The following is an 11364-nucleotide window of genomic DNA, read 5'->3' as shown; positions in this document are numbered from 1 at the left end:
GCGGGAGCCAGTGAATGCGTCCCCCAGGCAGACCTGGGGGAGGGACACCGACACCACCGAGAGCTGGGTCGTGTTGGGGGAATTGCCCCAGTGAAGGGAGGGAGCCTTCGTTTCTACGCGGCACGTATCTTCTCAGGACCTTTGTGCCTTTCCCTTGCGAGGTCACAGTCTACCCAGCGCCCGCTGCTGCATGTGAGCAAAAAGCCCTCGCGACAACGGTGTGGCACATTTCCTCTGGGCGATCGACATCATGATGGCCTAGCTCACCAAGAGCCGCCTCATTCATTCATTGCTGGATTTGTCCAGCAGATACTCACCCAAGGCTCGTTCACTGACACAAACCTCTAGAGGTCACGGGTGCTTCCTAGTCAACCGTGGCCACCTCCCCCACGCCCAGACCAGCCCCGTGCCACTCTCAGGGTCACTCAACAAACTCAAAGCCGCTGGCGATGCGGCAGAGCACAGGGCCTGGGCTTCCTGCCTTCGTCAGTACTTTGTGTAAGGCACTGAAACTTCTAAACTTTAGTTGGCAAATTTATGAAGGGGAGCTAACGGTGCCCACTTTGCACTTTTACTGGAAGCAGTGAAAGAGTATGTAAAAAAGTACTTTTGCAGCAGTAGAGCGCCATAGAAATGTAATTATTGTTTCATCTGTCCAGTGAGTGGATAATAAATGGACAAAATCTCTTCAAACCCAAGATACCGCGCATGACTTTGGTACAAAGAGGCACCCACCATGTTCTCTGTGTTGGTTTTGTTTTCTCCACACGACTGCTGTGTCTCTTCTGATCGAGCCAAATCCTACGTTTTCTATACCCCAAGGACCACAGCAGCCTCTTCATAAATATTTGTTCAGTGAATGGATAAGTTATTAGACTTAACTATTGATAAGCACATCTCCTGATCCCATACTGAGAACGCCACAGTGCTTGCTGTACTCGGCACTTGTGAAAAATACATTAAAAATATCGACCCAAGTGTCACATCGCGGCGTTGTCGGTACTCGGCACTTGTGAAAAATACATTAAAAATATCATCGACCCAAGTGTCACATCGTGGCGTTGTCTACTTCAAATCTAACACGGAGAGAATGTAAGTCACAATAATGGCTTATTTGTAAACGACCTACAGGTGACATACACTAGCTTATTTGAACCTCAACGTGAGTGTACGTTTCTCTACCTGGCGGCTGTTACCTAGCGCTACTGCAGATTCGTTGTGCTGCTCAACATGCCCGTTATTATACGGAAGTTATCTGTTTGCTGGGTTTCTTTCCTCAACTAGATAGATATCCATCTCCTGAGGGCACTTGTTATTGTCTTAATATCGCAGAGCCAGGCTAGCACATAGGCCACTCGGCACATCTTTTTTAAGCTGAATTATTACAGCTTCCTTGTAAGGTCTCCCACGTTTGCCCTTGCTTCCTCTTTTCCTCTTCATCACACCACCCCCACCATAGTCCGGGCCCTGCCCATCTTTCACCCGAATATTGCCCCCACTGGCAAATCTTTCTCCCCGCTGTTCCGTCCAGCGGACCTGCTTCCCTCTGCCAGTCATCACTGTCACTGCCCAATGAAAAGATTAACAAGGGGTTCCTTATGGTAAAGAGTGGCTTCTATACTCCTTGAATTCACATTCAGAGATCTCCAGGTTTGGGCTCCGCCCACATTTTCAGTCTTATCTTTCTCTCATCTAGACTATACACTTTATATTCTGGCCTAACTGGTCTGTGTGCCTTGCCTCAAAGTGCCCTGAACTTGCCCTTCCCCTCGGTCTCTAAGCGCCTTCTTCATACTCACCTGTTTCCCCTACCTCTCTATTCCTTACATACTTAACCTGACTCCTATTTCAGGACCAACTCAAAAGCCACAACTGTCGTGAGTCTCTCCAAGGTCTGTGGTCTTCTCCCTACAATGATACACTTGCTTGTGTCAGAGTTATCTGTGATCGAGCTTTCTTCCTCAAGGATTTCAAAGTAGTTCTTATCTCTGATAATATCAAACATTCACATAAATGTTCAATAAATGTTTTCTGAGTGGAATTTAATCTGCTGGCTCAGGAACTAGCTCTTCGACTTTAGCCAAATGTTCTTTTTTCTTGGGCCAGCTTTTGTACTTAGAGACAGTGACACATTATGTTCATTAGTCACCGAATGAAACATTTCATGCGCATGTGATTGATCTTCCCAGTGAGCCTCTTGACTCACTGGAGAGAGAGACCCCATAATCTGGTCTTGGATGCTACTTGGCCAGTCACTAGTTGCATGCTCTTGGAAAAGTTACTTAATCTCCCTAAAATTTTTCAGCTATAAAATGAGCCGTTTCATTGGTGGTTGTTAAATAAGATAAGGCATTGAGATCACTTAGCCCAATGCCTGGTACATGGTAAGTGTTCACTCAATGACAGCCATTAATTATTAGCAGCAATATACCTTTTGTAGGGGCAGACAATAGCTAGCATCGGTATATGAATGATTATAGAAATGATGTTTGACAGCGAGGACAAAGCATTGGACCTCTGTGCTCTAGCTATTAAGTGTACCTTACTGTAAAGAAGAGGCATGTTAAATCAATAAATATTTTCCACTTTGAGTCTATATATGATTTGGAGACAGTATCTGAAGGAGAACCCAGGCCCACAATTAAGCACCAGAGGTGGTACAAAAAGAATCATATGACCCCTGGGCTCATTCAGAATGAAATCGATGCTTGGAATTAGGGCTGCAAGCATTTTTCTCCCTTTAAAACACTGACTATTATGAATGGGTTGAAATTTTTACTGTAAAAGCTAAATTGTTATGAGGATCTTGGTAAAAGCGTTGTTTCTAAGATTTCAGTAAAGCAGAGGTCCCCAAACTTTTTGGCACCAGGGACCGGTGCTCCCATGAGAATCTGATGCCTGATGATCTGAGGCAGAGCTGAGGCGGTGATGCTAGCGCTGGGGAGCAGCTGCAAACACAGATGAAGCTTCACTCACTCCCCAGATGCTCGCCTCCTGCTGTGCAGCCCTGTTCTTGCCTGTCCTTGGTCCAGGGGACCCCTGCATTAAAGGTTGGTTTTCTGAAGTTAATTTTAGCGATATCTAAGCTGATACCAAGTATATTTGTTTAGAACATTTTCCAAAAATAAAGTTGAACTAATGAAGCAACAGACTTCTTGAAAAACAATTTCAGTGATAACCTAGCTCACTGGAAGAAAAGTTATAGGAAAATTATTTGACTTCTTGGTAATTTCTATTGTGAATCACTATTCCTTGAGAAAATGGAGTAGAATGCAAGCTACATGAAAATTCTGAATTCTGTCCGTTAGTTCACAGTGCCTGGCACATGGTAGTTACTCATTAAAAATTTGTTGAATGAATTAATAAATGAGGGTAGGAATCTCAAAGATTAACAAAGTTTGCCAAATATAGTTAAGAAAATAAGGGGAAAAATAACCAAGACCCAGCTACTTAAGTAATTCCCAATACCCATTGCTGCCAATTATAGGCTATCGGTGTAGGGCTGGAGCCAGACAGTGAGTGACATGCTCAAGGTCACACGCCAAGTTAACAATAAAGCTAGAATCAAAATCCAAGCTCCCTTCACCATACCACCAGTGCATGAAGCAATATATATAAAGGCCAAGGAGGTTATTTATTTAGTTTATATAATGTCCAGCTCGTGACATTTGTAGAGCAGCTGGTATAAGTTGTAGCACTTGCACTGGTCTGTGTGAGTTCATGACACCCCTGTTGGCCAGACTCTGTCATGTGTTCAGTGAAAGAAGAAATGGGTATTGACTCTCTTCCTCAACTTCTGGGTATATATGGCAGACTCCTCTGCATATGGCTGAATTAAGGAGCAGGCTCGCTTGGCAGCAGCCCATGACACGAGGCCATAGGGCTGCCAGAGTATTGCAGACATTTAACAAGATAGAGATAGCTGTACTTATCAGAACTCATCTCAGAGGGAGTGTGATTTATGCTGAAGAGTTGGTGTGATAAAGTTGCTCAACGCCTCACTTCACCCTTCTCGCTAAAGAGCAAAGATAAATCACAGTGGATGGTGTTAAAGTACTTTTCAATCTAGAGATGTGAGACTCAGTAACTTCTGAGTGGGTGGATTTGGAGCCAAAGCTGAATGACATGTGACAGGAGAAGAGAAACTAAGTAGTTGTTTAATTAACAACTACTTTTCATGGAGCCTCTCTAACAGACATCAAGGACCTTCCTTCTGCCCCCATGTACATAGCCTATTCCTCTAAATTGGGCCGATGATTTTTTAAAGAATCACTCTTTAGAGGGGCGCCGAATTATTTGTTTTTCGGGGTGCTTTGAACTGGTTCTGCCATCACAGGGGACTCTGGCCAAATCAACGGTGGATGCTTGAATTTGGTCCAGTCCTGAAGCAGAAGAAGAACAAATTATGTCCTGAGGTCCTTTATGGCTGAAGATCTTAGGCCGAATGATGGAAAACTCTATCAAAAGTTTCTAATAACTCTCACAAAATATAATCGAAAAAAAGAAAAAAACAAAACAAAACAGAGCCCGTTTTTTAGCCAAAATTTTGGCTGTGTTTGCTAATTGAGTTCGGCTATATATAATTCTTAGAACAGAAAGAATTAACTCCCTAACCCTAGAAAAAAAGGACCCAGATATACTCTAGTGATGTCACTTAATTAGTCCTGTGACTTTGTATACGTTATTTAACCTCTCTGAGACTCATTTTCCTCATCTGAATAATAGCCATGACAAATTTAATTATACATTTAAATGAGATAGTGGCTTTAAAAATACTGTTAGAGGGCCTTGCACACAAGTATTCAATAAATATTAGTGATTAATTAATAATTGGCAAACTAATAAATATTAGTTAATGTTACGAAGTAATCATCCATAAAGCTTTATATTAGACCTTTATGAGGGTGATAAAATACGAGAGACAGATTGTTAATTGGCTTAGAGAACAGTATATAGGTGTATGTTTTACGGTCAATACATAAATTTATTCACAAGAAATATATTCATTTTTTCCAAGGAAAGAAAAGAAAGAGTTCATGAAAAGATGCTCAAGGATTCTTAATGTAATCAAATGTAGAACACAACACACATCATGTACAAACCCATATCGAATTTGTAAACTGAAATCTCAGGAAATCTCACTGGGACTCTCCCCTGAGGAATAATAACCTTTAATTAACAATTACTTTTCATGGAGCCTCTCTAACATCTTCCAAGAAAATAGCAATTCCTTGGAAACACACGAAGATGTGCTTATATGATTCCAAAATTATATATATATATATATACACACACACACAGACACACACAAATATATATATATAATTCCACATTGAGTTGATATATTACATTTTTGGTGCAAATTATTCTAAATGTGATGGTAAATTGTGTGTAGCAGTGAGAGTGTTTAGACTGCTTAGAAATACAGAAGCAGAGAGAACAGTTGCGAAATAACCAGACTAATCCAGTTGACTGACATATCTATCGTGGAAACAAAAAAATGTACCGCAGTAGGAAATGGCTATCTTTGTCATTCAAACGTACTTTGATCTGTGATCAACTACCCAGTGCATTTCATTAGCAGTTGTCAAAAACAGGACTATACATGGTGAACTAGAAAGAACTTTTGACTAGGACTTAGAAAATTAGCCATGTAAACTTAGTTAAGAGAGTCAAATTACTTTTCTCTAGTCTCAGTTTGCTCATCTGTAAAGTGGCTATAAAAATTCCACCCTGCTTATTGCATGAAGATGATCCGATCAATTCCCTCCTTTCACACATGAGAAAACTGAGTAGTGAGTGAAGTGACTCTCTTAAGGTCACATAGCTAATCAGTGACAGAATCATGACTAGAAATAAAAGTCTTTTGAAGAGTTAGACTTTCTGCAGTAACAAAGCTGCCATTGAAGCAATGGATAGGAAAGGGCTTTGAAACGTAAAATATAAGGGTTTCGTTCGGTAGAAGTATGATGGAGTTTATCTACTAAAATCACAGTTGAGATCGTTGAAATGCTTTTTGAGACTGAACCTGTACATTCAGCAATAGCCGTCTTTCTTTTAACATCAAATAGAATCTTTTTCATTTCTCAACGAAGACACGAGAAGTAAACAATTATCTGAATTAATTCAGACACTGAAGTGGATTTTCAAGGACTTGACTTGCCCAAGCTAGTTTTCTACGAAGTCTAAATTAATCAGATAATTGCTAATTCTCTCTTTTGTTTTGTGCTGAGGAGAGCCTGACTTTGTTAAAATGAACCTAGTAACAGAATAAACATTTTAAATCCCAAATCTAAACTAAATGATGGAGTTCCTAAGTACACTATTTCTTTAGGCATCTTCTCCATTCTTTACTTTAAAAGCTTAATTTTCTTTATCTGAATGTGAACATTAATACTACTTTTGTGATCTAAAGAGAACATTTTAAGCAAACAAATGAAAAAAAAAAAAATCAGCCTAAACCGATAATCCAGAATATTGTGAACATGCTTTGTTACACTGTCAGTAAAACAAAAACTTAAATGCCTCTCCCGGCATGACTAATAAACAACAGTTAAGTCTTTTAGATTCAATTCTTACTGACACATTTTAAAAATATAGTCAGCTTAGTAGTTTTAAATAATCTCTACTTAGCCATCAAAGTTTTATAATTAAGCAAACAGTGCTAATTACCCTCCTTCTAATATCAGGAGACAAGTTTAGAAAGTAATTTAATTAATTGGCTCTGAAAAATTAATTACATATGCAATGAGCCTCATTAGACCTTTCCTGTTTCATCAGAATTTCAAACTAAAGAATAACTGGTCTTATCACATAATTTCTTTGAGGTTCGCCTAGCATAAAATATACTTATGATGATGATTAAATATTTTACCCAAATAAATTTTGGACGAGAACATTGTATTAAACTAATGTGAACATGAAACTCTTACTTTTCCGCTGTAATAAGTATTTGCATCTTAGTGTAAAGATTTTACTCTGTGTGTGTGTGTTAGATCACTAAACTGACAAAAAACAACACACACACACAAAACAAACAAACAAAAAAACACCTCATAATAATTAACTTTCAAATTCGGCCCAGCAATGTATTCTGGCTTTGCCATGTTGAGCATAAACTAAAGTGAAATGTGACTAAAAACTTTATCACATAATAACTGTTGATTACTCAGATAGTTTTCATAAACTGTTGGCAAATTGTAACTTACAACAGCTGTCACTATAAATTTAAAGTAAATGTTAATTTAGGAATATTAACCTTGTAAATGTTTGTGTAAATCAGGCTTGTGCTATTTTCAAAGGTCACAGAATAGCACTAGAGGATTTTTAAAGCAAACTTAAGGCAACTTTACCCTCACTGTTTTAAAATTCTTCAGTTTTACACATAAAAGGCTTTAATCATACTTGAATGCCTTTTCAGTGATTCCCTCGAGGATACAGACCGCATAAAGAAATGCATTTGATAGGTTTATGTCTTGGAGGTGAGAGAATAAATAAACTAAAGAAACAATATTGCCACAGATGGACTATACTCTTTTATATAAGAAAACAAGGAAAGCATTGGCATCCAGTCCCACCGCCTGTTTACTAAACGAAGCAACCTGTAAATACTTAAGAGCAATTATAGCTTACAGACCACAGGCGCTGCAGCATCGTCCTGGGCTAAAGTTAGCACTCTTCCTTTTTGTCCTGTTTGAACAACTTATTTCCAAGTAAGATTTGCATGACACATTGCAAAGCCTTTTGTACAAACTCCTAACATGGCATCCAGTATCATATTTACTCTGATACAGACATGTAGCCCAATGTAGTAGTCAAGTATAGAAACGCTTGTTTCTAATGGATTAGAACCACTTTTTTTTTTCCCCCTGAGGACACACAGGCAAAAGCGAAGCGAAAGCCACAACAAAATATAAAATGCTGTACCTGCAACGTGCTGAACTCTTTCCAGTACTCACCCTTTCGGCAACTTAGTTTCTCCTTGGCAGCTCTGCTGTGCCAAATGCTTGTACCTTCCCAAAATTGTATGTCAGCACAAGCCCAGACGAAACTTCAAATCCAGGAAAATGAAATTAAGCATGCAGATCAAAGGCAGAGGAGCAGGGAGATGAAATGCCAGTAATCTGATCGGTGATCGGTCGCAGAGGATCAAAGGCAGGGCTAGGTTTATATATAAGCATGGATATCAAGAAAGTTCGCTTTCAGCAGGTAGCCATCCTCCCGCCTCCTAGTCCACAAATTCTTTTGTTTAACACGGATCGCGTTGTTTTCCTTTCTTTCTTTCTTTCTTTTTTCTTTTTTTTTTTTCTTTCAAGGAGGCAATACCGGTGGTTCTCCCAAGCTTGGGCTGAGTGGCTGGATCCGTAGCCTTTTAGGTTCCCAAGCTGTGTTGTGGAGTGTGTGTGCTGGAAGCTGCCTAGTGCCAGCGGGTTCTGCTTTATCCCTTTCATCTCGCTCAACTGCAGATCCCATGACATCATTCAGCGCCGTGGGACTGGTAGGAGAGCTATAATTCAGCCTGTGGGGGAGTACAGCTCAAGTGAAGCCAGACTTTGCCTGATTTCTAATCACATTAGACTATAGTGCCTCAGGCAGGACAATTTCTGTTATCTGTTCCTCAGCTGGAAAGGTCTGCAATTGTTGCGTGATGATTGGAGCGTGATAGGATCCCTGATCCATCCAGTTTCCAAATGACAGCGTTTAATGGACTCCTCGTTGATGAAAATCAGCAAGTTTTCACAAAGACTGTCAAATAATCAGAATAGTTACATATCACTGTAAGACCACTGGCAGTTGGAGAGGATGACACTTCAAAATTGTGTTTTTGTTTTAGATGTGACAAGTCTTTAAGGATTTTAAGTAAGCTGTCTTTTCCTTGAAGCTTACATTATTAAAATTGACTGCCAATGAAACAGTGGGTGTTTTAATTAAAGTAATGAATGGGCAGATAACCAACAGTTAATCAGTGACTGATATCTGCCACCCTCTCACTTAAGCACTAGAGTAGAGACTTAATCTTAGCCTTGGTCTTAGTTTGGGATTCTGAAAATTAGATTTTAAAACAACGGGTAGTTCTTAGATAAGTGTGATTCATTAACACCTGTTGAGCAGTTTACAATTCACAAAAGAGGAGAATTATGTAGAGGAAAAAAGCACCTGCCCTGTGCTTAACCCAGGGCTGTTCTTTGCTTTTTACTGCTGTGTCTTCTAAATCCAGAGTCGGAACTCCTAACTCACTAAAAATCACCACAATTATCTTATTTTCCGTAATTTAAAATTAAACCGATGACACATTATTTAGAATTTTCTTACTACTGTTCCTTAACAATGACAGTCGATAAAATAAGATGATTTTATTTTTAGTATTTATCAAAATAGAAGATAATAAGAAATTTTATTTCATTATGATACAGGATACAGTACATTTCTGAATTCCAGACTACTCTTTTATGAAATGGAGGAAAATTTCTATTTTGTATTGGAAACTTGCCAACTTTTAGAAGGTCAGTTAAAAATATCTTTGCAAAACTTAGAAAAAGTCAAAGTTAATCTTTATACAACTTCCTTCTGTAATTGGTTTCATCTAATTATTCCTGATGTGATATTTGAAAATGTAGTTTACGATGTCTTTATTTCCAGATTTCTATGATTCTTGAACAAATGTTAATAGCAAGTTATACGGTTTGAACAGTTAATGAGTTCAGCATAACATTTAAATTGTCATGTTTATTTTTCGACATTTCTTTAATAATTTTTCTACCTCAGGCACTATTTCTCAAAGATGCACAGAGCTCAGGTGTGATTCTCCATGACTTCTTCGAAGTGGAGTAGGAAACCCCTGTGATACCTGGCCTGTACATAATGTTTCCTGGGCTCCTTTGAATACGAAGAAAATATCAAAAAGGACAAAATATTTCCAAGTGGGCGTTTGTGTCTTTCTTATCTGAGGTAGTCTAACTCTGCAACGAACATGAAATCCGTATTCCATCAAACTGCATTCAGCGATAACGTTTCCCAGTACACGACGTATTAAAGCATAACAGCTAGATGCTCTTTGCTTAGGTTCTTTGGATCAGCAAGTAAATCCTAATGTTATATCTGTTATCTCCAGTGGATGAGTTTATTCACCAAGTCACTGAAAATTATTTTGAATTGATTCTCTTGCAGTCAAGAACCCCCTCCCCACTACGTGTGTGATGAAAGGGGGCCGAGGTTAGGGACCCACCTGTCCTAAGGAACAGTGTTCCTAAAGGCCTGCCTCGTGAACTCACTGGTGCTGTGCCCCGCCCCGGAGCGCCCTCCGCTGTGGCCTTGACCATGGTTACTATGGCTACTGTGGACCAGCACCGCAAAGAAAAGCTTGTCTCTTTTCTCTCTCTCCAAGAAGTTTAGAAATTAAATCGAACGTTACGATGACAAGAAACATATCACTACGCTCTACATAATTTTTATTAGTTTTAATAACACCAAGTTACAGTACTTTATTGATGCTTCCTAGGGCCATGTCACAGTGTAAGTGGCTTATTTTACAATCTCCATCAAGTCACATTTCAGCCACCTGGCGTGTCATGGGGCTGAGGCCGCAATCTGACCCATGCGGGCGGCTAAAGGCCACATTTCATGGCAGTTCAGTTGTCTCTTTCACAGGACGGAGGGGCTTACTGAGGTTCTTTGGAGGGGGTGGGTCCTCACGTTCGCCCCTGTCACCACGGAGGGCTGTTTTTCTTTCCAACACTTGAAACACATTTCCTTTGTTTCTTCACCTCGATGGTATAAATTACTACGTAGTATAAATTACTACGATTGTGAGATATAGATTCAGGAAATGCATGTGTTTTTCCCATTCAATTCCAAAGTCCTTGGAATTACTTAGAACTCTTTTCTAATGCCATCTTTTCTAAACTTTCTGTTCAGAGGATACGGCCTGGATTATATCAGATAAGCACAGCTTTATACATAAATCGGGAGGAATAACTTTAGAAATTGCATCGTTTACACACTCGCGTGCGTGTGCGTGAAGTGGCTCAACGTTAAGGAATAGCATGGCCGCTGGAGTCAGAAAGGCCTTGGTTTACATCTCTCATTCCCTGCAACTTGATAACGGCTTGGACACTTCAGGCAAGCCACTTAATCTCCCTGAGCTTCATTCCTGACCTATGAGAAGGGAAGAACACCCATCTTTTCACGTGACTGAGACAAGAAATGTACGTAGAGAGCATCAAGCAATCCCACTGCTGGGTGTTTGTTCAAGGGAAATGAAATCCCTATCTTGAAGTGAACATCGTACCGATGTTCACTGCAGCGTTATTCACAGTCACCAAGATGAGGAAACAACCTAAGTGTCTGTGGATGGATGAATGGAGC

The 11364-nt window shown here is 39.7% G+C and overlaps 1 protein-coding gene across 1 annotated transcript in view; it reads right to left on the bottom strand.

Moving 5' to 3' along the window:
• TNFRSF19 (TNF receptor superfamily member 19) overlaps positions 1-8466 on the bottom strand; it is an 82135-nt gene extending 73669 nt beyond the window's left edge. Inside the window, exon 1 of the mRNA XM_015592392.2 lies at positions 7959-8466. The gene's annotated coding sequence lies outside the window, so the exon portion shown is untranslated. The remainder of the gene's footprint in view (positions 1-7958) is intronic.
• Positions 8467-11364: the final 2898 nt, after the last annotated feature.

The sequence above is a fragment of the Pteropus alecto genome, unplaced genomic scaffold, assembly GCF_000325575.1.
Source record: "Pteropus alecto unplaced genomic scaffold, ASM32557v1 scaffold16, whole genome shotgun sequence".
In the NCBI taxonomy this organism is placed as follows: domain Eukaryota; kingdom Metazoa; phylum Chordata; class Mammalia; order Chiroptera; family Pteropodidae; genus Pteropus; species Pteropus alecto.
Note: the sequence above shows the minus strand (reverse complement) of the source record. Positions and strands in the feature narration are given on the sequence as shown.